This window comes from Neomonachus schauinslandi, chromosome 1 (genome assembly GCF_002201575.2).
Source record: "Neomonachus schauinslandi chromosome 1, ASM220157v2, whole genome shotgun sequence".
NCBI classification, from domain to species: domain Eukaryota; kingdom Metazoa; phylum Chordata; class Mammalia; order Carnivora; family Phocidae; genus Neomonachus; species Neomonachus schauinslandi.
The window spans coordinates 57,379,712-57,404,443 of record NC_058403.1 but is presented as its reverse complement, the minus strand read 5'-3'; the positions used below and the strand labels follow the sequence as shown (position 1 = coordinate 57,404,443).

Below are 24,732 nucleotides of genomic sequence, written 5' to 3'. Positions count from 1 at the left end.
TGGTTTTAGGAGAAGACTAAATTGTATTTTTAAAGAAATCTTTGTGCTTTTATTTTTATTTATTTATTTTATAAATGTATATATATTTTAAAATTTTAAAATTTTATTATGTTATGTTAGCACCATACGGCATTATTTTTTGATGTGGTGATCCATGATTCATTGTTTTTGTATAACACCCAGTGCTCCATGCAGTATGTGCCCTCCTTAATACCCATCACTGGGCTAACCAATCCCCCCTACCCCCTGCCCTCTAAAACCCTGTTTGTTTCTCAGAGTCCATACTCTCATGCTTTGTCTCTCCCTCCGATTTCCCCCCTTCATTTTTCCCTTCCTTCTCCTAATGTCCTCCATGCTATTCCTTATGTTTCACAAATAAATGAAACCATATGATAATTGACTTTCTCTGCTTGACTTATTTCACTTAGCATAATCTCCTCCAGTCCCATCCATGTTGATGTAAAAGTTGGGTATTCATCCTTTCTGATGGCTGAGTAATATTCGATTGTATTTATGGGCCACATCTTCTTTATCCATTCATCTGTTGAAGGGCGTCTTGGCTCTTTCCATAGTTTGGCTATTGGGGACATTGCTGCTATGAACATTGCAGTGCATATGGCCCTTCTTTTCACTACATCTGTGTCTTTGGGGTAAATACCCAGGAGTGCAATTGCTGGGTCATAGGGTATCCCTATTTTTAATTTTTTGAGGAACCGCCATGCTGTTTCCAAAGTGGCTGTACCAACTTGCATTCCCACCAACAGTGTAAGAGGGTTCCCCTTTCTCCACAACCTCTCCAACATTTGTTGTTTCTTTCCCTGTCCATTTTTGCCATTCTAACTGGTGTAAGGTGGTATCTCAATGTGGTTTTGATTTGAATTTCCCTGATGGCTAATGATGATGAACATTTTTTCATGTGTCTTTTAGCCATTTGTATGTCTTCTTTGGAGAAGTGTCTGTGCATGTCTTCTGCCCATTTTTTGACTTGATTATTTGTTTTTTGGATGTTGAGTTTGAGAAGTTCTTTATAGATCTTGGATACCAGCCCTTTATCTGTAGTGTTATTTGCAAATATCTTCTCCCATTCTGTGGGTTGCCTCTTTGTTTTGTTGACTGTTTCCTTTGCTGTGCAGAAGATTTTATCTTGATGAAGTCCCAAAAGTTCATTTTTGCTTTTGTTTCACTAGCCTTTGGAGATGTATCTTGAAATAAGTTGCTGTGGGTGATGTCAAAGAGGTTACTGCCTATGTTCTCCTCTAGGATTTTGATGGTTTCCTGTCTCACATTGAGGTCTTTCATCCACTTTGAGTTTATCTTTGTGAATGGTGTTAGAGAATGGTCGAGTTTCATTCTTCTGCACATGGCTGTCCAATTTTCCCAGCACCATTTATTGCAGAGACTGTCTTTTTTCCATTGCATGTTTTTTCCTGCTTTGTCAAAGATTATTTGACCATAGAGTTGAGGGTCCATATCTGGGTTCTCTATTCTGTTCCATTGGTCTATATGTCTGTTTTTGTGCCAGTACCATGCTGCCTTGGTGATCACAGCTTTGTAATATAGCTTGAAATTGGGCAATGTGATGCCCCCAGCTTTGTTTTTCTTTTTCAACATTTCCTTGGCGATTCGGGGTCTTTTCTGATTCCATACAAATTTTAGGATTGTTTGTTCCAGCACTTTGAAAAATGTCATTGGAATTTTGATCTGGATGGTGTTGAAGGTATAGATTGCTCTGGGTAGCATAGACATTTTAACAATGCTTATTCTTCTGATCCATGAGCATGGAATATTTTTCCATCTTTTTGTGTCTTCTTCAATTTCTTTCATGAGTATTTTGTAGTTCCTAGAGTATAGATCCTTTACCTCTTTGGTTAGGTTTATTCCCAGGTATCTTATGGTTTTTGGTGCTATTGTAAATGGAATTGTTTCTCTAATTTCTCTTTCTACAGTTGCATTGTTAGTGTATAAGAAAGCAACTGATTTCTGTGCATTGATTTTGTATCCTGCCACATTACTGAATTGCTGTATGAGGTCTAGTAATTTGAGGGTAGAGTCTTTTGGATTTTCCACATAAAGTATCATGTTGTCTGTGAAAAGAGAGAGTTTGACTTCTTCTTTGACAATTTTAATACTTTTTATTTCTTTTTGTTGTCTGATTGCTGTTGCTAGGACTTCTAGTACTATGTTGAACAATAGTGGCGAGAGTGGGCATCCTTGACGTGTTCCTGATCTTAAGGGAAAGGCTTTCAGCTTTTCCCCATTGAGGATGATATTCGCTGTGGGTTTTTCATAGTTGGATTTTATGAACTTGAGGAATGTTCCCTCTATCCCTATACTCTGAAGAGTTTTAATCAGGAAAGGATGTTGTATTTTGTCAAATGCTTTTTCTGCATCAATTGAGAGGAACATATGGTTCTTCTCCCTCCTCTTATTAATGTGTTCTATCACATTGATTGATCTGCAAATGTTGAACCACCCTTGCATCCCGGTGATAAATCCCACTTGGTCGTGGTGGATAATCCTTTTAATGTATTGTTGGATCCTATTAGCTAGGATTTTTTTTGAGGATTTTGGAATCCATATTCATCAGGGATATTGGTCTGAAATTCTCCTTTTTGATGGGGTCTTTGCCTGGTTTGGGGATTAAGGTAATGCTGGCCTCATAGAATGAGTTTGGAAGTTTTCCTTCTGTTTCTATTTTTTGAAACAGCTTCAGTAGAATAGGTATTATTTCCTCTTTGAATGTTTGGTATTATTCCCCAGGGAATCCATCAGGCCCTAGACTCTTGTTTTTTGGGAGGTTTTTGATCACTGCTTCAATCTCGTTACTGATTATTGGCCTATTCAGGTTGTCAATTTCTTCCTGTTTCAGTCTTGGCAGCTTATAGGTTTCCAGGAAGGCCTCCATTTCATCCAGATTGCTCAGTTTATTGGCATATAGTTGTTGATAATAATTTCTAATAATTGTTTCTATTTCCTTGATGTTAGTCATGATCTCTCCCCTTTCATTCATAATTTAATAATTTGGGTCTTTTCTCTTTTCTTTTGGATAAGTCTGGCCAGTGGTTTATCAATCTTATTAATTCTTTCAAAGAACCAACTTCTAGTTTCGTTGATCTGATCTATTGTGTTTCTGGTTTCTAATTCATTGATTTCTGCTCTAATTTTAATTATTTCTCTTCTAATGCATGGCTTAGGCATCATCTGTTGTTTTTTCTCTAGTTCTTTAAGGTGTAGAGTTAGTTGGTTAATTCGGGATTTTTCTATTTTTTTGAGTGAGGCTTGGATGGCTATGTATTTCCCCCTTAGGACTGCCTTTTCAGTATGCCATAGGTTTTGGACCAATGTGTTTTCGTTCTCATTGATTTCCATGAATTGTTTAAGTTCTTCTTTGATTTCCTGATTGACCCAAACATTCTTGAGCAGAGCGGTCTTTAGCTTCCAAGTGTTTGAATTTCTGCCAAATTTTTTCTTTTTTTTTCTTTTTTTTTTTTTTAATTTTTTTTTTATTCTTATGTTAATCCCCATACATTACATCATTAGTTTTAGATGAAGTGTTCCATGATTCATTGTTTGTGCATAACACCCAGTGCTCCATGCAGAACGTGCCCTCCTCAGTACCCACCACCAGGCTAACCCATCCTCCCCACCCCCCTCCCCTCTAGAACCCTGTTTGTTTTTCAGAGTCCATCGTCTCTCATGGTTCGTCTACCCCTCCGATTTCCCCCGCTTCATTCTTCCCCTCCCGCTACCTTCTTCTTCTTCTTTTTTTCTTAACATATATTGCATTATTTGTTTCAGAGGTACAGATCTGAGATTCAACAGTCTTGCAAAATTCACAGCGCTTACCAGAGCACATACCCTCCCCAGTGTCTATCACCCAGTCACCCCATCCTTCCCACCCCACCCCCCATTCCAGCAACCCTCAGTTTGTTTCCTGAGATTAAGAATTCCTCATATCAGTGAGATCATATGATACATGTCTTTCTCTGTTTGACTTATTTCACTCAACATAATACCCTCCAGTTCCATCCACGTCGTTGCAAATGGCAAGATCTCGTTCCTTTTGATGGCTGCATAATATTCCATTGTATATATATACCAGATCTTCTTTATCCATTCATCTGTTGATGGACATCTTGGCTCTTTCCACAGTTTGGCTATTGTGGACATTGCTGCTATAAACATCGGGGTGCACGTACCCCTTCGGATCCCTACTTTTGTATCTTTGGGGTAAATACCCAGTAGTGCAATTGCTGGATCATATGGTAGCTCTATTTTCAACTTTTTGAGGAACCTCCATACAGTTTTCCAGAGTGGCTGCACCAGCTTGCATTCCCACCAACAGTGTAGGAGGGTTCCCCTTTCTCCGCATCCCCGCCAACATCTGTCATTTCCTGACTTGTTAATTTTAGCCATTCTGACAGGTGTGAGGTGGTATCTCATTGAGGTTTTGATTTGGATTTCCCTGATGCCGAGCGATATTGAGCACTTTTTCATGTGTCTGTTGGCCATTTGGATGTCTTCTTTGGAAAAATGTCTTTTCATGTCTTCTGCCCATTTCTTGATTGGATTCTTTGTTCTTTGGGTGTTGAGTTTGATGAGTTCTTTATAGATTTTGGATACTAGCCCTTTATCTGATATGTCATTTGCAAATATCTTCTCCCATTCTGTTGGTTGTCTTTTGGTTTTGTTGACTGTTTCCTTTGCTTTGCAAAAGCTTTTTATCTTGACGAAGTCCCAATAGTTCATTTTTGCCCTTGCCTCCCTTGCCTTTGGCGATGTTTCTAGGAAGAAGTTGCTTCGGCTGAGGTCAAAGAGGTTGCTGCCTGTGTTCTCCTTTAGGATTTTGATGGACTCCTGTCTCACATTGAGGTCTTTCAACCATTTGGAGTCTATTTTTGTGTGTGGTGTAAGGAAATGGTCCAGTTTCATTCTTCTGCATGTGGCTATCCAATTTTCCCAACACCATTTGTTGAAGAGACTGTCTTTGTTCCATTGGACATTCTTTCCTGCTTTGTCAAAGATGAGTTGACCATAGAGTTGAGGGTCCATTTCTGGGCTCTCTATTCTGTTCCATTGATCTATGTGTCTGTTTTTGTGCCAGTACCATGCTGTCTTGATGATGACAGCTTTGTAATAGAGCTGGAAGTCCGGAATTGTGATGCCGCCGGCTTTGCTTTTCTTTTTCAACATTCCTCTGGCTATGCGGGGTCTTTTCTGGTTCCATACAAATTTTAGGATTATTTGTTCCATTTCTTTGAAAAAAGTGGATGGTATTTTGATGGGGATTGCATTGAATGTGTAGATTGCTCTAGGTAGCATTGACATCTTCACAATATTTGTTCTTCCAATCCATGAGCATGGAATGTTTTTCCATTTCTTTGTGTCTTCCTCAATTTCTTTCATGAGTATTTTATAGTTTTCTGAGTACAGATCCTTTGTCTCTTTGGTTAGATTTATTCCTAGGTATCTTATGGTTTTGGGTGCAATTATAAATGGGATCGACTCCTTAATTTCTCTTTCTTCTGTCTTGTTGTTGGTGTATAGGAATGCCACTGACTTCTGTGCATTGATTTTATATCCTGCCACTTGACTGAATTCCTGTATGAGTTCTAGCAGTTTTGGGGTGGAGTCTTTTGGGTTTTCCACATAAAGTATCATATCATCTGCAAAGAGTGAGAGTTTGACTTCTTCCTTGCCAATTTGGATGCCTTTGATTTCTTTTTGTTGTCTGATTGCTGTGGCTAGGACTTCCAATACTATGTTGAATAGCAGTGGTGATAGTGGACATCCCTGCCGCATTCCTGACCTTAGGGGGAAAGCTCTCAGTTTTTCCCCATTGAGAATGATATTCGCTGTAGGTTTTTCATAGATGGCTTTTATGATATTGAGGTATGTACCCTCTATGCCTATACTCTGAAGAGTTTTGATCAAGAAAGGATGCTGTACTTTGTCAAATGCTTTTTCTGCATCTATTGAGAGGATCATATGATTCTTGTTCTTTCTTTTGTTAATGTATTGTATCACATTGATTGATTTGCAGATGTTGAACCAACCTTGCAGCCCAGGGATAAATCCCACTTGGTCATGGTGAATAATCCTTTTAATGTACTGTTGGATCCTATTGGCTAGTATTTTGGTGAGAATTTTTGCATCCATGTTCATCAGGGATATTGGTCTGTAATTCTCCTTTTTGATGGGGTCTTTGTCTGGTTTTGGGATCAAGGTAATGCTGGCCTCATAAAATGAGTTGGGAAGTTTTCCTTCCATTTCTATTTTTTGGAACAGTTTCAGAAGAACAGGTATTAATTCTTCTTGAAATGTTTGGTAGAATTCCCCTGGGAAGCCATCTGGCCCTGGGCTTTTGTTTTTTGGGAGATTTTTGATGACTGCTTCAATTTCCTTAGTGGTTATAGGTCTGTTCAGGTTTTCTATTTCATCCTGGTTCAGTTTTGGTAGTTGGTACATCTCTAGGAATGCATCCATTTCTTCCAGGTTATTTAATTTGCTGGCATAGAGTTGCTCATAATATGTTCTTATAATTGTTTGTATTTCTTTGGTGTTGGTTGTGATCTCTCCTCTTTCATTCATGATTTTGTTGATGTGGGTCATTTCTCTTCTCTTTTTGATAAGTCTGGCCAGGGGTTTATCAATCTTGTTAATTCTTTCAAAGAACCAGCTCCTAGTTTTGTTGATCTGTTCTACTGTTCTTTTAGTTTCTATTTCATTGATTTCTGCTCTGATCTTGATTATTTCTCTTCTCCTGCTGGGTTTAGGCTTTATTTGCTGTTCTTTCTCCAGCTCCTTTAGGTGTAGGGTTAGGTTGTATACTTGAGACCTTTCTTGCTTCTTGAGAAAGGCTTGTATTGCTATATACTTTCCTCTTAGGACTGCCTTTGCTGCATCCCAAAGATTTTGAATAGTTGTGTTTTCATTTTCATTGGTTTCCATGTATTTTTTTAATTCTTCTTTAATTTCCTGGTTGACCCATTCGTTCTTTAGTAGGATGCTCTTTAGCCTCCATGTATTTGAGTTCTTTCTGACTTTTGTCTTGTGATTGAGCTCTAGTTTCAAAGCATTGTGGTCTGAAAATAGGCAGGGAATGATTCCAATCTTTTGGTACCGGTTGAGACCTGATTTATGACCTAGGATGTGATCTATTCTGGAGAATGTTCCATGGGCACTAGAGAAGAATGTGTATTCCGTTGCTTTGGGGTGGAATGTTCTGAATATGTCTGTAAAGTCCATTTGGTCCAGTGTGTCATTTAAAGTCTTTATTTCCTTGTTGATCTTTTGCTTAGATGATCTGTCCATTTCAGTGAGGGGGGTGTTAAAGTCCCCCACTATTATTGTATTGTTGTCGATGTGTTTCTTTGCTTTTGTTATTAATTGGCTTATATAATTGGCTGCTCCCATGTTAGGGGCATAGATATTTACAATTGTTAGATCTTCTTGTTGGATAGATCCTTTAAGTATGATATAGTGTCCTTTCTCATCTCTTATTACAGTCTTTGGTTTAAAATCTAATTTGTCTGATATAAGGATTGCCACCCCAGCTTTCTTTTGGTGTCCATTAGCATGGTAAATGGTTTTCCACCCCCTCACTTTCAATCTGGGGCTGTCTTTGGGTCGAAAATGAGTCTCTTGCAGACAGCATATCGATGGGTCTTGTTTTTTAATCCAGTCTGATAGCCTGTGTCTTTTGATTGGGGCATTGAGCCCATTTACATTCAGGGTAACTATTGAAAGATAGGAATTTAGTGCCATTGTATTGCCTGTAAGGTGACTGTTACCGTATATTGTCTGTGTTCCTTTCTGGTCTATGTTGCTTTTGGGGTCTCTCTTTGCTTAGAGGACTCCTTTCAAGATTTCCTGTAGGGCTGGTTTTGTGTTTGCAAATTCCTTTAGTTTTTGTTTGTCCTGGAAGCTTTTTATCTCTCCTTCAATTTTCAATGACAGCCTAGCTGGATATAGTATTCTTGGCTGCATATTTTTCTCATTTAGTGCTCTGAATATATCCTGCCAGTCCTTTCTGGCCTGCCAGGTCTCTGTGGATAGGTCTGTTGCCAATCTAATGTTTCTACCCTTGTAGGTTACATATCTCTTCTCCCGAGCTGCTTTCAGGATTTTCTCTTTGTCTATGAGACTCGTAAGTTTTACTATTAGATGTCGGGGTGTTGACCTATTTTTATTGATTTTGAGAGGGGTTCTCTGTGCTTCCTGGATTTTCATGCCTGTTTCCTTCCCCAAATTAGGGAAGTTCTCTGCTATAATTTGCTCCATTATACCTTCTGCCCCTCTCTCTCTTTCTTCTTCTTCTGGGATCCCAATTATTCTAATGTTGTTTCGTCTTATGGTATCGCTTATCTCTCGAATTCTGCCCTCGTGATCCAGTAGTTGTTTATCTCTCTTTTTCTCAGCTTCTTTATTTTCCATCATTTCATCTTCTATATTACTGATTCTCTCTTCTGCCTCATTTATTCTAGCAGTTAGCGCCCCCATTTTTGATTGCACCTCATTAATAGCCTTTTTGATTTCTACTTGGTTGGATTTTAGTTCTTTTACTTCTCCAGAAAGGGTTTCTCTAATAACTTCCATATTTTTTTCAAGCCCAGCTAATATCTTTAAAGTGATGATTCTGAACTCTAGATCTGACATTGTACTAATGTCCGTATTGAGTAGGTCCCTGGCAGTCGGTACTACCTCTTGTTCTTTTTGTTGAGGTGATTTTTTCCGTCTTGTCATTTTGTGCAGAGGAGAATAGATTAATGAGAGAACAAAATGCTAGCAGAGTAACAACGTCCCCAGAAAATATACTCTAAACAAATCAGAAAAAACCTGAAGCAGTGGGAAAAGAAAGGGAAAGAGAGAAAAAAGAAAAAGAAAAAAAAGAAAAAGATAAAGATAAAAACAAAAAAAAACAAAACAAAACAACAACAAAAAAACCAGAATGTGATCAAATATGATCAGTGCCACACACTAGATTTGGGGTGTATTTTGGTCTTTTAGAAGAAAGTGCCTCCCAAAATTTTAAAGAAAGAAAAACTTATATATGTACAAAAATAAGGGTTGATATGATGAAGGGATGGAATAGGACTGTAAAGATGGAAATTATAAAAAATTTTATAAAAGGAATTGATAAGAAGTTGTTTGAAAAAAGAAAGAAGAGGATTTAAAAAAAGAAAAAAAAAAGGGAGAGGATGTGATCAGGCAGGGGAACAGAAAACACCATATACTAGAGATTTAGGGTATATTTTGATCTGTTAGAAGAAACTATCTCAAAATTTTAAAGAGAGAACAACTTATATATATAAGCCAAAAATATGGGTAACTACTATGAAGGGATAGAATATGACTCTAAAAATGAAAAATAAAAATGTTTTTTTTTTAAAAAAAAAGGGATTGATAAGATGTTGGTTGAAAAAGGGAAAAAGAAAAATTCAAAAAGAATAAAAAAAGAAAAAAAGACAGTTAAAAAAAATTAACTTTGAAAGACTACAGAATCATGGTAAAAAAGCCATGAATTCTATGTGCAGTAGTCCCCTAGAGCTGGAGTTCTGCCGTTCTCATTGATGGGTAAACTTGGTCTTGGCTGGCTGTTCTCGCTGATCTTCTGGGGAGGGGCCTGTTGCCGTGGTTTCCAAATGTCTTTGCCGGAGGCAGAATTGCCCCGCCCTTGCCCCCTCCCAGCTAAGTAATCTGCTGGGGTTTGCTCTCCGGGGCTTTTGTTCCCTGCGAGCTTTCCGTACAGCTTTGGAGGCGGAGAGTGAAAATGGCGGCCTCCCAATCTCCGCCCCGGAGGAGCCGAGAACTCGGGGTCCCGCTTCTCAGTGAGCCCCCAGAGAAAAGCCGTCAGTCACTCCCGTCTCCCTGGTCTCCAGCCGCACTCCGTGCTCACCCGGCCTGTGACCGCGCGTTTCTATCTCTGGCACCCGACTCCGGGTGGAGTCTCCAAACCCAGCAGATCCCTGCGGTGCACTCCCGCGCGGCTCCTCCCAGGGGAGGAAGGTGAGTCTCCCCGGATCTGCCGCTTGTTGGGTCCCTGCTGGAGGAGCAGTGGCCCGACTGTGCCGCGGATCACCGTTTATGGCAACCCCGAGCTGAGAGCCCGCGCCTGGGCTCCGCCTCTGCAGCCGGCTTCCCTGCTCCGATACCTGGGAGCTCTGCCACACTCAGGCACCCCCAGTCTTTCTGTGACCCGTGGGTCCTGAGACCACACTGTCCCGGAGGGTTCCACCCCCCGCTTAGCCACCAGAGTGACGTCCCTCAGTGGAGCAGACTTTTAAAAGTTCCGATTTTGTGCTCCGCGGCTCTATCACTTGCCAGAAGCGGCCGCCGGAGGCCCCTCCCCCGCCGTCTATCCTCCCGAATATCGCCTCGGATTCACTTCTCCGCACGTCCTACCTTCCAGAAAGTGGTCGCTTTTCTGATGAGAGAGTTGTTGCTCTTCTTTTCTTTGACCTCCTGTTGAGTTTGTAGGTGTTCAGAATGGTTTGATCCCTATCCAGCTGAATTCCTGAGAGGAGACGAAATCCAGGTCTCCTACTCCTCCGCCATCTTGCTCCGCCCACTGCCAAATTTTTTCTTATGATTGAGTTCCAGTTTTAGAGCATTGTGGTCTGAGAATATGCAGGGAATAATCTCAATCTTTTGGTATAGGTTGAGACCTGATTTGTGACCCAGTATATGGTCTATTCTGGAGAAAGTTCCATGTGTGCTTGAGAAGAATGAGTATTCTGTTGTTTTAGGGTGGAATGTTCTGTAAATATCTATGATGTCCATTTGGTCCAATGTATCATTCAAAGCTCTTGTTTCCTTGTTGATTTTCTGCTTAGATGATCTGTCCATTGCTAAGAGTGGAGTACTGAGGTCTCCTACAATTAACCTATTGTTATCAATATGACTCTTTTTTTTGGTTAACAATTGGCTTATGTAGATGGCTGCTCCCATATTTGGGGCATAGATATTTACAATTGTTAGATCTTCTTGTTGGATAGACCCTTTAAGAATGATATAGTGTCCTTTTGTGTCTCTTATTACAGACTTTAGTTTAAAATCTAATTTGTCTGATATAAGAATTGCTACCCCAGCTTTCTTTTGAGGTCCACTGGCATGGAAGATGGGTCTCCATCCCTTCGCTTTCAGTCTGGATGTATCTTTAGGTTCAAAATGAGTCTCTTGTAGACAGCATATGGATGGGTCCTGTCTTTTTATCCAATCTGCAACCCTGTGCCATTTTATGGGAGCATTTAGGCCATTCACATTGAGAGTGATTATTGAAAGATATGAATTAATTGTCATCATGTTGCCTGTGAAGATGCTGTTTTTATAGATTGTGCCTGTAAATTTCTGTTGCATATCACTCTTGGGGTCTTTCTCCTTTTATAGAACCCCCCTTAATATTTCTTGCAGGGCCAGCTTAGTCACATATTCTTTCAGTTTCTGCCGGTTGTGGAAGCTCTGCATCTCTCCATCCATTCTAAATGAAAGTCTTTCCAGATAAAGTATTCTTGGCTGCATGTTCTTCTCATTTAGTACCCTGAATATGTCTTGCCAGGCCTTTCTGGCTTGCCAGGTCTCTGTGGATAGGTCTGACGTTATTCTGATGTTCCTCCCTCTGTACGTAAGGAATCTCTTCCCCCTAACTGCCCTTAAGATGGTTTTCTTGGTTCTAAGATTTGCAAGTTTTACTATTACATGCCGGGGTGTTGGCCTGTTTTCCTTGATCTTAGGAGGGGTCCTCTCTGCCTCTAGGACTCGAACGTTTGTTTCATTCCCCAGATTAGGGAAGTTCTCAGCTACGATTTGCTCAAATATATCTTCTAGTCCTCTCTCTCTCTCCACTCCCTCCGAGATTCCAATTATTCTGACATTGGAACGCTTCATGGTGTCACTTATTTCTGTGATTCTATTTTCATGGATTCTGAGTTGTTTTCCCTGGCCTCCTCTTTTCCCTTTTTATCTATTATATTGTTTTCCAGGTCGCTTATTTGCTCTTCTGCCTCAGTTACCCTAGCTTTTAGATTATCTAGATTGGATTGGATCTCATTGATAGCATTTTTAAGTTCTGCCAATTCACCTTTTACTTCTGTCCTTAGAGACTCTATGTTGCCATTAATTGATTTCTCCATTCTAGCCATTGTCTTCACAATTGCTAGCCTGAATTCCATCTCCGACATCTTGGTTATATCTGCATCCATTTGTAAATTTGCAGCATAAGTCATAATCTCTGAGTCTTTTCTATTTTGGGGGCTCCTCCTCCTAGTCATTCTGTTGATGGGTGTTTGAGAGAATGTATAGAGTACAAATTATTGACCAGAACCTAAGCAAGATGCACCTGTTTTCTTGGGACCTTAGGGTTTCTGTCCTCTTGTTTTCCCACCCTGTCTTCTGGGGGAGGGGCCTGCCGCATTGTTACTCAGGCAACCCTGTTTGGGCGGAGTTGCCCTGCCCCCGTGTGGTGGGGGGTGGGCTCAGCGGGAATGAGTTTTGGGGCTTTTGTTCTCTGGCGGCTTTCCTGGCGGCTTTCCGTGTCTCTTCCGTGAGTCAGAGCAGAAGAGACTGTTTCCAACCCTCTGCCTCAGAGCAGAGAGATCGCAGTCTGTTCTTCAGTGAGCTCTCCAGGCCACACCGTCTCCGTTTCTGTCCGTGCTGCTATAAACTGCAGCGTCCTGGGTTGTGTGTCCCTCCAAAGCACTCCCAGTCCTGCCTCCAGGTCGGAGCACGTCTCTGCCCTTTGTGCTTCTAAAACCTCCAGCCGCCCCAGATGGCACGCGTGACCCCGCTGCTCCAGGTTTCCACCCCGGAGGCTGCCCTAAAGTCCTTTCCCCACCGCTACTGGTCTGCGAGCCTGTGCCCTGTCCCCAGTGAGCGAAGCTGTCACTCACCAGCGGTGTAGGATCCCCATGGCCAGGCTCCCTCCCGCTGCAGTTTATCCTCCAATATCTGCCGGTGGAATCACAGCTCCCCACTTCGTACCTCAAAACCAACCACCTGCGATATTCTGTTTGTAGAGATCCAGATCTTCTTACATCTCAGGCTGGTTTCGTGGGTGCTCAGAGTGGTCTGGTAGATACCCACCTCAATTCTGGGGACCAGTTGAAATAGGGTCCCTTACTCCCTCGCCATCTTTCCCTCCTCCCTAAATCCAATTTATTAACATATAGTGTATTATTAGTTTCAGAGGTAGAGTTCAGTGATTCATCAATCTTATATAACACACACTGCTCATTATATATGTGCCCTCCTTAATACCCATCACCCAGTTACCCCATCCCCCCCACCCTCTTCTCCTCTAGCAGCTCTGTTTGTTTCCTATGATTAAGAGTTCTTATGGTAGAAAAATCCCACTTAATCCTACTTTCCACATGGTCAAATTTATTGGGTAATCCATCAGTTCTATTTTTTTTTTCTTGAAGAAATCCTTGAGTTTTACATACTCTTGTTCTAATCTGGCCTGGGTAGTCACTAGACCTGCTGCACAGCTATTGTCCTGAGCACTCTTTCTCACAGTGCTCTGCTTGATTCCATGTCTGTTTAATCTGAGTTCCTTCTACCTTCCAGACATTTGCTAGTTTTAATCTCTTTATGTATGAGGCTTTCCTTAACTCATTGGTATCCTTGGCTAACCATTCATTTCAAGCACTGAGCATTCAAAATGAACTGATTGGATGCTATGTTATCTCTGGGTGATCTTGTTATCTAGTTAGCTTCAAGGAGGTAAATGGAAAAAATTAAATACAGATTCTTTAGTTATTTAAAGGACTTTTCTCTGAAACTTCTTAGGTTCTGCAGAAAATAACTCTCCAGTCTATTGTCTTAGAAGGATAACCCTGACTATTAGTGTTATGGGAGCAGGGAAGAAGAGTGTGTGTGTGTGTGTGTGCGTGTGTGTGTGCGTGCGTGTGTGTGTGTGTGTGTGTGTGAGAGAGAGAGAGAGAGAGAGAGAGAGAGAGACTGTTCAGAACTCAGACTTTTCTTTAATACCTCTCTTCAGTCTGGTACTTCCTCTCCACACTCTATTATGTCTGGATCCTTGACTCTGGAATCTCTGCAGTTTACCTTTTCTGGTCAAACTTCCTGTTTCCTGAAGTTTGAGGAAGGTGAAGTGACCTGGCTGCACAGGGTGGGAGTGGACTTGGCAGCCTACCTCTTCTTAATACAGACCTTCAAAGAAGCTTCCAACTTTTAGCTCACACTTCACCCCCCCCACTTGCCCCCCTTTTTAAATATATTTAGCCTTTCCTATTCTAAAGTCTTCTTGGTGTTCTATGGGCACCAAGATTCTTACTTATTTCTACCTTAAATTATTTACCGCCTTCTGTTCATTTTTCATTTAAAAACAAGTTGAAAATTTTTATCTGCTCATCTCATCCATGTTCTTTGTTTTTGCAAGTCTATATGGAAAAAATTTTCCTACTGATAATTTAGTAAACTTTAAGAAGGGAGAAGAGAAAAACCCATTTCTTTAAACCACCATTTTCCAATATCCATTATTAAAGTGATTTTTAAAAAATATTTTAGCATTATTTACTGAGGAGAGTAACTGTGCCTTACTTATGTATGTAATCCGACTACCCAGTATTATAATAAGATGTCATGTTTATGGATGCTCAGACTTGAAGGGACTGTCTCATTCACTCTCAGCCAGTGCTGGGGTCACCTCCCTCTCTTCTTGCAGGGCAGATCCTCACCTCTATGGCTATACTTCCAATAAAAGAGAGTGCATTAATTTGCAAGAAAGGGTTTCAAAACAATATTATTGGCTTTAAGTGTAAAATTTTTTTTTTCAAATAAAAGACAGAGAAACACAATGTTTAAAAAACAAACTGTTGAAGGAATGTGGAGGGACAGGATGCCAGCCTACTTAGCCTCCACTTAGCTCACTCTGCTGCCCTCAGCCTCATTCAGGGTACAGAAGGAGCAAGGTCTTAGAACCACTGCCTCTTAAAATGGATGAAAGACCTAAATGTGAGACAGGAATCCATCAAAATCCTAGAGGAGAACACAGAGAGCAACCTCTTTGACCTTGGCCACAGCAACTTCTTCCTGGACACATCTCCAAGGCAAGGGAAACAAAAGCAAAAAAGAACTACTGGGACTTAATCAGGATAAAATGTTTTTGCACAGCAAAGGAAACAGTCAACAAAACTAAAAGACAAATGCCAGAAGGGGAGGTGATATTTGCAAATGATTTATCAGATAAAGGACTAGTATAAAAATCTATAAAGAGCTTATGAAACTCAACACCCCAAAAAACAAAAAATCCAGTCAAGAAATGGGCAGAAGACATGTACAGACATTTCTCCAAAAAAGACATAAAAATGGCCGACACATGCTCAACATCACTCCACATCAGGGAAATACAAATCAAAACCATAATGAGATACCACCTCATACCAGTCAGAATGGCTAAAATTAACATCACAGGAAACAACAGGTGTTGATGAGGATGCAGAGAAAGGGCAACCCTCTTACACTGTTGGTGGGAATGAAAACTGCTGCAGCCACTCTGGAAAACAGTATGGAGGTTCCTCAAAAAGTTAAAAATAGAGCTACCTTATGATCCTGCAATTGCACTACTAGGTATTTATCTAAAGGATACAAACATAGCTATTCAAAGGGGCACGTGCACCGGAATGTTTATAGCAGCAATGCCCACAACAGCCAAAGTATGGAAAGAGCCCAGATGTCCATTGACAGCTGAATGGATAAAGATTATTTTATTACTTAGTGAAATATTACTCAGCCATCAAAAAGAATGAAATCTTGCCCCTTGCAATGACATAGATGGAACTAGAGGGTATTATGCTAAGCGAAATAAGTCAGTCAAAAAAAGACAAATACCATATGATTGCACTTATATGTGGAATTTAAGAAACAAAACAGATTAACATAGGGGAAGGGAAAGAAAAATAAATGAAGATGAAAACAGAGAGGGAGGCAAACTATAAGAGACTCTTAATGCTAGGAAACAAACTCAGGGTTGCTGGAGGGGAGGTGGGTGGGGAAATGGGGTATTTGGGTGATGGGCATTTAGGAGGGCACATTATGTAATGAGAACTGGGTGTTATAAGCAACTGATAAATCACTAAATTCTACCCCTGTAACTAATAATACAGAATATGTTAACTAAACTGAATTTAAACAAACAAACAAACAAACAAACAGTGCCTCTCAGAGCTGGCAATTCCTTTGTTGACATCTCTTTTTGTTAGACTGAGTTTGATATTGCTGCCAGAATTAATAAATAACTGAAAGTTGCTGCCATGCACTCATGTCAGTTTCAAAGACCTGGAAGAAAGGTGACTTCAGGATTAGGTTGTTTTTCCAATTACCTCCTTTGCAACTCCCCATTTATTTCTGAATATTGGAGATGAGAAACACCCTGCTATTACTGTAACTGAGAAATTTAGTCTGCACATCTCTCCTATAGGAATTCATCATTCATGAATCCTTAAAGCCACAAAACCTTGACTTAGGATGATGTCTTGCTAAATACCCTAGAATTGGAATTAATAAAGCAATTTTATTATAACAATGATTTGAACTATTAATGAGTCAAAACTGTTTAAAATAAAATCACAGAAGTGAACTTCATGAACTCTGAGACATCCTTGAACATATATTTTATTTTACAGTTATATATACATTTAATAGACTTCAGTTTTTAGAACAGTTTTAGGTTCACAGCAAAATTGAGTGGAAAGTGCAGAGAGTTCCTATATTATCCCTGTCCCAACACAAGCATGGTCACCCCCTCTCTCTACATCACCCATGCTACAGTAGTACATTTGTGAGAGTTGATAAACCTACATTAACACAACATTATCAAGGTTGTGTTACCAGGGGTACTTGGAAAAGATGGTGGGGGAGTAGGGGACCCTATTCCAAACGGCCCCTGGAATTGAGCTGGATATCTACCAGACCACAAACAATCCTAAAATTTGTATGGAATCAGAAAAGACCCCGAATCACCAAGGAAATGGAAAAGGAAAAACAAAGCTGGGGGCATCATGTTACCTGATTTCAAGCTATATTACAAAGCAGTGATCACAAGTACTTCATGGTACTAGCACAAAAACAACCATATAGACCAATGGAACAGAATAGAGACCCAGATATGGACCCTCAACTCTATGGTCAAATAATCTTATCCAAAAAATAATCTTTTTCCTGACAAAGCAGGAAAAAACATGCAATGGAAAAAATACAATCTCTTCAATAAATTGTGCTGGGAAAATTGGACAGCCACGTGCAGAAGAATGAAACTTGACCATTCTCTAATACCATACACAAAGATAAACTCAAAATGAATGAAAGACCTCAATGTGAGACAAGAATCCATCAAAATCCTAGAAAACATAGGCAATAACCTCTTTGACATCGGCCATAGCAACTTATTTCAAGATACATCTCCAAAGGCTAGTGAAACAAAGGCAAAAATGAACTTTTGGGACTTCATCAAGATAAAAAGCTTCTGCACAGCAAAGGAAACAGTCAACAAAACAAAGAGGCAACCCACAGAATGGGAGAAGATATTTGCAAATAACACTACAGATAAAGGGCTGGTATCCAAGATCTATAAAGAATTTCTCAAACTCAACACCCAAAAAACAAATAATCAAGTCAAAAATGGGTGGAAGATATGAGAAGACACTTCTCTGAAGAAGACATACAATGGCTAACAGACACATGAAAAAATGTTCATCATCATTAGCCATCAGGGAAATTCAAATCAAAACCACATTGAGATACCACCTTACACCAGTTAGAATGGCAAAAATGTACAAGGCAAGAAACAACAAATGTTGGAGAGGTTGTGGAGAAAGGGGACCCTCTTACACTGTTGGTGGGAATGCAAGTTGGTACAGCCACTTTGGAAAACAGTGTGGAGATTCCTCAAAAAATTGAAAATAGAGCTACCCTATGACCCAGCAATTGCACTACTGGGTATTTACCCCAAAGACACAGATGTAGTGAAAAGAAGGGCCATATGCACCCCTATGTTCATAGCAGCAATGTCTGCAATAACCAAACTGTGGAAAGAGCTGAGATGCCCTTCAACAGATGAATGGATAAAGAAGATGTGGTCCATACATACAATCGAATATTACTCAGCCTTCAGAAAGGATGAATACCCAACTTTTACATCAACATGGATGGGACTGGAGGAGATTATGCTAAGTGAAATAAGTCAAGCAGAGAAAGTCAATTATCATATGGTTTCACTTATTTGTGGAACATAAGGAATAGCATGGAGGACATTAGGAGAAGGAAGGGAAAAATGAAGGGGGGAAATCGGAGGGAGAGACAAACCATGAGAGACTATGGACTCTGAGAAACAAACAGGGTTTGTGTATATATATATATATATATATATATACACACAAATCTTGTGGCAGATATATGGAATTGATGGGGTAAAATTAATATGTTAACAATAACTCTCCCATAATCAAGAAGCATGTCCTAAAGGTGTTAGATTTGGATGACTCTAAATGACAAGAGGGATTTTGCTTGGTTACTTAGGCATGCAAGCATAGTGAAATAGGCCAATTAGGGCAAGATCTTGGTAGAGACAATGTATGCTAATCTGTATTTGAGAAAAGAATTACAATAATTCATTTCATGTACCAAAAAGGATGTGCCACATTTATTTCATATATCTGGCTTCTGTTGCATAATTCTGGTTCCTTTCCCCAAATCCAGAATTATATTGTTTAGGTATATTAACTGCAAGCAGCATTCTTATTTCTGATAGTCCATTTCTGATTTACTATGGCTTCTATAAAAAATAAACCACACTTATCAATAGTATACTGTTTTGTTTTCCTATTTTTCATTAAATAATGATGTTTTCTACATTCACTCCAGCTTATTTTTTTTTTTTTGGCAGAAAATGTTAATGAAAAAAAAAACAGAAGCTACTTAGTTGTTGAGGAGGTAAGATAACATTAAAAAGTATTTTTGCAAACTTTTAAGCCACAAAGTCAAAATATAGCCATGTAATTATAATTTGCATCAATATTAGTATTTTAGTTAAAAAGCAAATATTCTAATTACATAATGCTAATAGTAGGTGTACTGATTTTGTTAATTATCTACCATGTACTACTTATACACATTCTGAACAATATTGTAATTTCAATACTGTATCCTATATAGCACATAATATTTGCCAAATTTGGACTGTAATGTTTGGAGAAACTGAACTGGCCTTTCCTCCCCCATGAAACCATCTCTAATTCTTGACTTCCCTTTCTCCATACCAACATTATTTCCCTCTTACTTGCACTTAAATCCTCTCCTGCTCCATTATCTCTTTTTTTTTAAATTTTATTTTGTTATGTTAATCACCATACAGTACATCATTAGTTTTTGATGTAGTGTTCCATGATTCATTGTTTGCATATAACACCCAGTGCTCCATTCAATATGTGCCCTCTTTAATACCCATCACCAGGCTAACCCATCCCCCCACCCCATCCCCTCTAGAACCCTCAGTTTGTTTCTCAGAGTCCATAGTACCTCATGGTTCATCTCCCCCTCCGATTTTCCCCCCTTCATTTTTCCCTTCCTATTATCTTTTTTTTTAAACATATAATGTATTATTTGTTTCAGAGGTACAGGTCTGTGATTCATCAGTCTTACACAATTCACAGCGCTCACCATAGCACATACCCTCACCAATGTCTATCACCCAGCCACCCCATCCCTCCCAGCCCCCACCACTCCAGCAACCCTCAGTTTGTTTCCTGAGATTAAGAACTCCTCCTATCAGTGAGATCATATGATACATGTCTTTCTCTGATTGACTTATTTCGCTTAGCATAATACCCTCTAGTTCCATCCATGTCATTGCATATAGCAAGATTTCGTGGGTTTTTTTTTGATGGTTGCAAAATATTCCATTGTGTGTATATATAAATCTTACACATCTTCTTTATCCATTCATCTGTTGATGGACATCTTGGCTCATTCCATAGTTTGGTTATTGTGGACATTGCCACTATAAACATTGGGATGCACATACCCCTTCAGATCACTACATTTGTGTCTTTGGGGTAAATACCCAGGAGTGCAATTGCTGGGTCATACAGTAGCTCTATTTTCAATTTTTTGAGGAACCTCCATACTGTTTTCCAGAGTAGATGCACCAGCTTGCATTCCCACCAACAGTGGAGGAGGGTTCCCCTTTCTCTGCATCCTTGCCAACATCTTTTGTTTCCTGACTTGTTAATTTTAGCCATTCTGACTGGTGTGGGTGGTAGTTCATTGAGGTTTTGATTTGGATTTCCCTGATGCCAAGGGATCTTGAGCACTTTTTCATGTGTGTTGGACATTTGGATGTCTTCTTTGGAAAAATGTCTGTTCATGTCTTCTGCCCATTTCTTGATTGGATCATTTGTTCTTTGCGTGTTGAGTTTAAGAAGTTCTTTATAGATTTTGGATACTAGCCCTTTATCTGATATGTCATTTGCAAATATCTTCTCCCATTCTGTCGGTTGTCTTTTGGTTTTGTTGACTGTTTCTTTTGCTGTGCAAAAGCTTTTTATCTTGATGAAGTCCCAATAGTTCATTTTTTCCTTTGCTTTTTGTGCCTTTGGCGATGTTTCTAGGAAGAAGTTGCTGTGGCTGAGGTCGAAGGGGTTGCTGCCTGTGTTCTCCTTTAGGATTTTGATGGACTCCTGTCTCACATTTAGTTTTTTTCAACCATTTTGAGTCTATTTTTGTGTGTGGTGTAAGGAAATGGTCCAGTTTCTTTTTTTTTTTTTAAAGATTTAATTTATTTATTTGAGAGAGTGAGAATGAGAGAGAGAGAGAGAGCACATGACAGGGGGGAGGGTCAGAGGGAGAAGCAGACTCCCTGCTGAGCAGGGAGCCTGATGCGGGACTCGATCCCTGGACTCCAGGATCATGACCTGAGCCGAAGGCAGTCGCTTAACCAACTGAGCCACCCAGGCACCACAGAAATGGTCCAGTTTCATTCTTCTGCATGTGGCTGTCCAATTTTCCCAACACCATTTGTTGAAGAGACTGTCTTTTTTCCATTGGATATTCTTTCCTGCTTTGTTGAAGATTGGTTGACCATAGAGTTGAGGGTCCATTTCCGGGCTCTCTATTCTGTTCCATTGATCTATGTGTCTGTTTTTGTGCCAATACCATACTGTCTTGATGATGACAACTTTGTAATAGAGCTGGAAGTCTGGAATTGTGATACCACCAGGTTTGCTTTTCTTTTTCAACATTCTTCTGGCTATTTGAGGTCTTTTCTGGTTCCATACAAATTTTAGGATTATTTGGTCCATTTCTTTGAAAAAAGTTGATGGTATTTTGATAGGGATTGCATTAGATTGCTCTAGGTAGCATTGACATCTTCACAGTATTTGTTCTTCCAATCCATGAGCATGGAGTATTTCTCCATTTCTTTGTGTCTTCCTCAATTTTTTCATGAGTATTTTGTAGTTTTCTGAGTACAGATTCTTTGCCTCTTTGGTTAGATTTATTCCTAGGTATCTTATGGTTTTGGGTGCAATTGTAAATGGGATCGACTCCTTAATTTCTCTTTCTTCTGTCTTGCTGTTGGTGTATGTAAATGCCACTGATTTCTGTGCATTGATTTTTATATCCTGCCACTTTACTGAATTCCTGCATGAGTTCTAGCAGTTTTGGGATGGAGTCTTTTGGATTTTCCACGTAAAGTATCATATTATCTGCAAAGAGTGAGAGTTTGACTTCTTCTTTGCCAATTCGGATGCCTTTTACTTCTTTTTGTTGTCTGATTGCTGTGACTAGGACTTCTAATACTATGTTGAATAGCATTGGTGAGAGTGGACATCCCTGCCGTGTTCCTGACCTTAGGGGGAAACTCTCAGTTTTTAACCATTGAGAATGTTATTTGCTGTGGGTTTTTCATAGATGGCTTTTATGATATTGAGGTATGTACTCTCTATCCCTACACTCTGAAGAGCTTTAATCAAGAAAGGATGCTGTACTTTGTCAGATGCTTTTTCTGCATCTATCGAGAGGATCATATGGTTCTTATTCTTTCTTTTATTAATGTATTGAATCACATTGATTGATTTGTGGATGTTGAACCAACCTTGCAGCCCAGGAATAAATCCCACTTGGTTGTGGTGAATAATCCTTTTAATGTACTGTTGGATCCTATTGGCTAGTATTTTGGTGAGAATTTTTGCATCCATGTTCATCAGGGATATTAGTCTGTAATTCTCCTTTTTGATGGGTTCTTTGTCTGGTTTTGGGATCAAGGTAATGGTGGCCTCATAAAATGAGTTTGGAAGTTTTCCTCCCATTTCTATTTTTTGGGACATTTCAGAAGAATAGGTATTAATTCTTCTTTAACTGTTTGGTAGAATTCCTCTGGGAAGCCATCTGGCCCTGGGCTCTTGTTTGTTGGGAGATTTTTGATGACTGCTTCAATTTCCTTAGTCGTTATAGGTCTGTTCAGGTTTTCTATTTCTTCCTGGTTCAGTTTTGGTAGTTGATACATCTCTAGGAATGCATCCATTTCTTCCAGATTATCTAATTTGCTGGCATATAGTTGTTCATAAAATGTTCTTATAATTGTTTGTATTTCTTTGGTGTTGGTTGTGATCTCTCCTCTTTCATTATGATTTTATTTATTTGGGTCCTTTCTCTTTTCTTTTTGATAGGTCTGGCCAGGGGTCTATCAATCTTATTCTTTCAAAGAACCAACTCCTAGTTTTGTTGATCTGTTTTACTGTTTTTTAGTTTCTATTTCATTGATTTCTGCTCTGATCTTTATTATTTCTCTTCTCCTGCTAAGCTTAGGCTTTATTTGCTGTTCTTTCTCCAGCTCCTTTAGGTGTAGGGTTGGGTTGTGTATTTGAGACCTTTCTTGTTTCTTGAGAAAGGCTTGTATTGCTATGTACTTTCCTCTTAGGACCGCTTTTGCTGCACCCCAAAGATTTTGAACAGTTGTGTTTTCATTTTCATTTGTTTCCATGAATTTTTTAAATTCTTCTTTAATTTCCTGGTTGACCCATTCATTCTTTTTTTTTTTTTTTCAATGAGATACCACCCATTCATTCTTTAGTAGGATGCTCTTTAGCCTCCATGTATTTGAGTTCTTTCTGACTTTCCTCTGGTGATTGAGTTCTAGTTTCAAAGCATTGTGATCCAAAAATATGCAGGGAATGATCCCATCTTTTGGTACCAGTTGAGACCTGATTTGTGACCTGGATGTGATCTATTCTGGAGAATTTTAGTCATGGGCACTAAAGAAGAATGTGTATTCTGTTGCCTTGGGATGGAATGTTCTGAATATATCTGTGAAGTCCATTTGGTCCAGTGTGTCATTCAAAGTCTTTATTTCCTTGTTGATCTTTTGCTTAGATGATCTGTCCATTTCCATGCAGTGGGTGTAAAGTCCCCTACTATTATTGTATTGTAGTCGATGTGTTTTTTTGATTTTGTTATTAATTGGCTTATATAATTGGCTGCTCCCATGTTAGGGGCATAGATAGTTACAATTGTTAGATCTTCTTGTTGGATAGACCCTTTAAGTAGGATATAGTGTCCTTCCTCATCTCTTATTACAGTCTTTGGTTTAAAATCTAATTTGTCTGATATAAGGATTGCCACCCCAGCTTTCTTTTGATGTCCATTAGCATGGTAAATGGTTTTCCACCCCCTCACTTTTCATCTGGAGGTGTCTTTGGGTCTAAAATGAGTCTCTTGCAGACAGCATATTGATGGGTCTTGTTTTTTATCCAGTCTGATACCTTGTGTCTTTTGATTGGGGCATTTAGCCCATTTACATTCAGGGTAACTATTGAAAGAGGAATTTAGTGCCATTGTATTGCCTGTAAGGTGACTGTTACTGTGTATTGTCTGTGTTCCTTTCTGGTCTATGTTACTTTTAGGCTCTCTCTTTACTTAGAAGACCCCTTTTAATATTTCTTGTAGGGCTGGTTTAGTGTTTGTAAATTCTTTTAGTTTTTGTTTGTCCTGGAAGATTTTTATCTCTCCTTCTATTTTCAGTGACAGCCAGCTGGATATAGTATTCTACACACACACACACACACACACACACACACACACACACACAATTGAATATTACTCAGCCATCAGAAAGAATGAAATCTTGCCATTTGGAAGATGGACCTAGAGGGTGTTATGCTAAGCGAAATAAGTCAGAGAAAGACAAATATCAGATGATTTCATTCATATGTGGAATTTAAAAACAAAACGGATAAACATAAGGGAAGGGAAGGAAAAATAGGATGAAAACAAAGTGAGACAAACCATAAGAGACTCTTAACTATAGGAAACAAACTCAGGGTTGCTGGAGGGGAGGTGGGTGGGGGATGCGGTAACTGAGCAATGGGCATTAAAGAGGCACTTGATGTAATGAGCACTGGGTGTTATATGCAACTGATGAATCACTAAATTCTACCTCTGAAGCTAATAATGCACTATATGTTAATTAAATTGAATTTAAATTTAAAAATAAATAAAATAAATTTAAAATATTAAAATTAAATTAATAATTAAATAAATATATTAATTATGTCATAATTTAAATTTGACAAAATAGGACCCTGTGACTTTTAGTTAGAATAGTTAATATGGATCAGTGTAAGTTAAAACAGGTCCCTGAACAACTGAAACACTCTATAAGACCTAATCAATAAATAGGTGATTATTCCCACTTCTCCATTGGACAGCTCAATTTTACCTGTT

At 39.3% G+C, this 24,732-nt stretch overlaps 1 protein-coding gene across 1 annotated transcript in view; it reads left to right on the top strand.

Moving 5' to 3' along the window:
• Window positions 1–24,732, top strand: part of LOC110579002 (cell surface glycoprotein CD200 receptor 2-like) — a 52,278-nt gene that overhangs the window by 7,715 nt on the left and 19,831 nt on the right. The window lies entirely within an intron of this gene.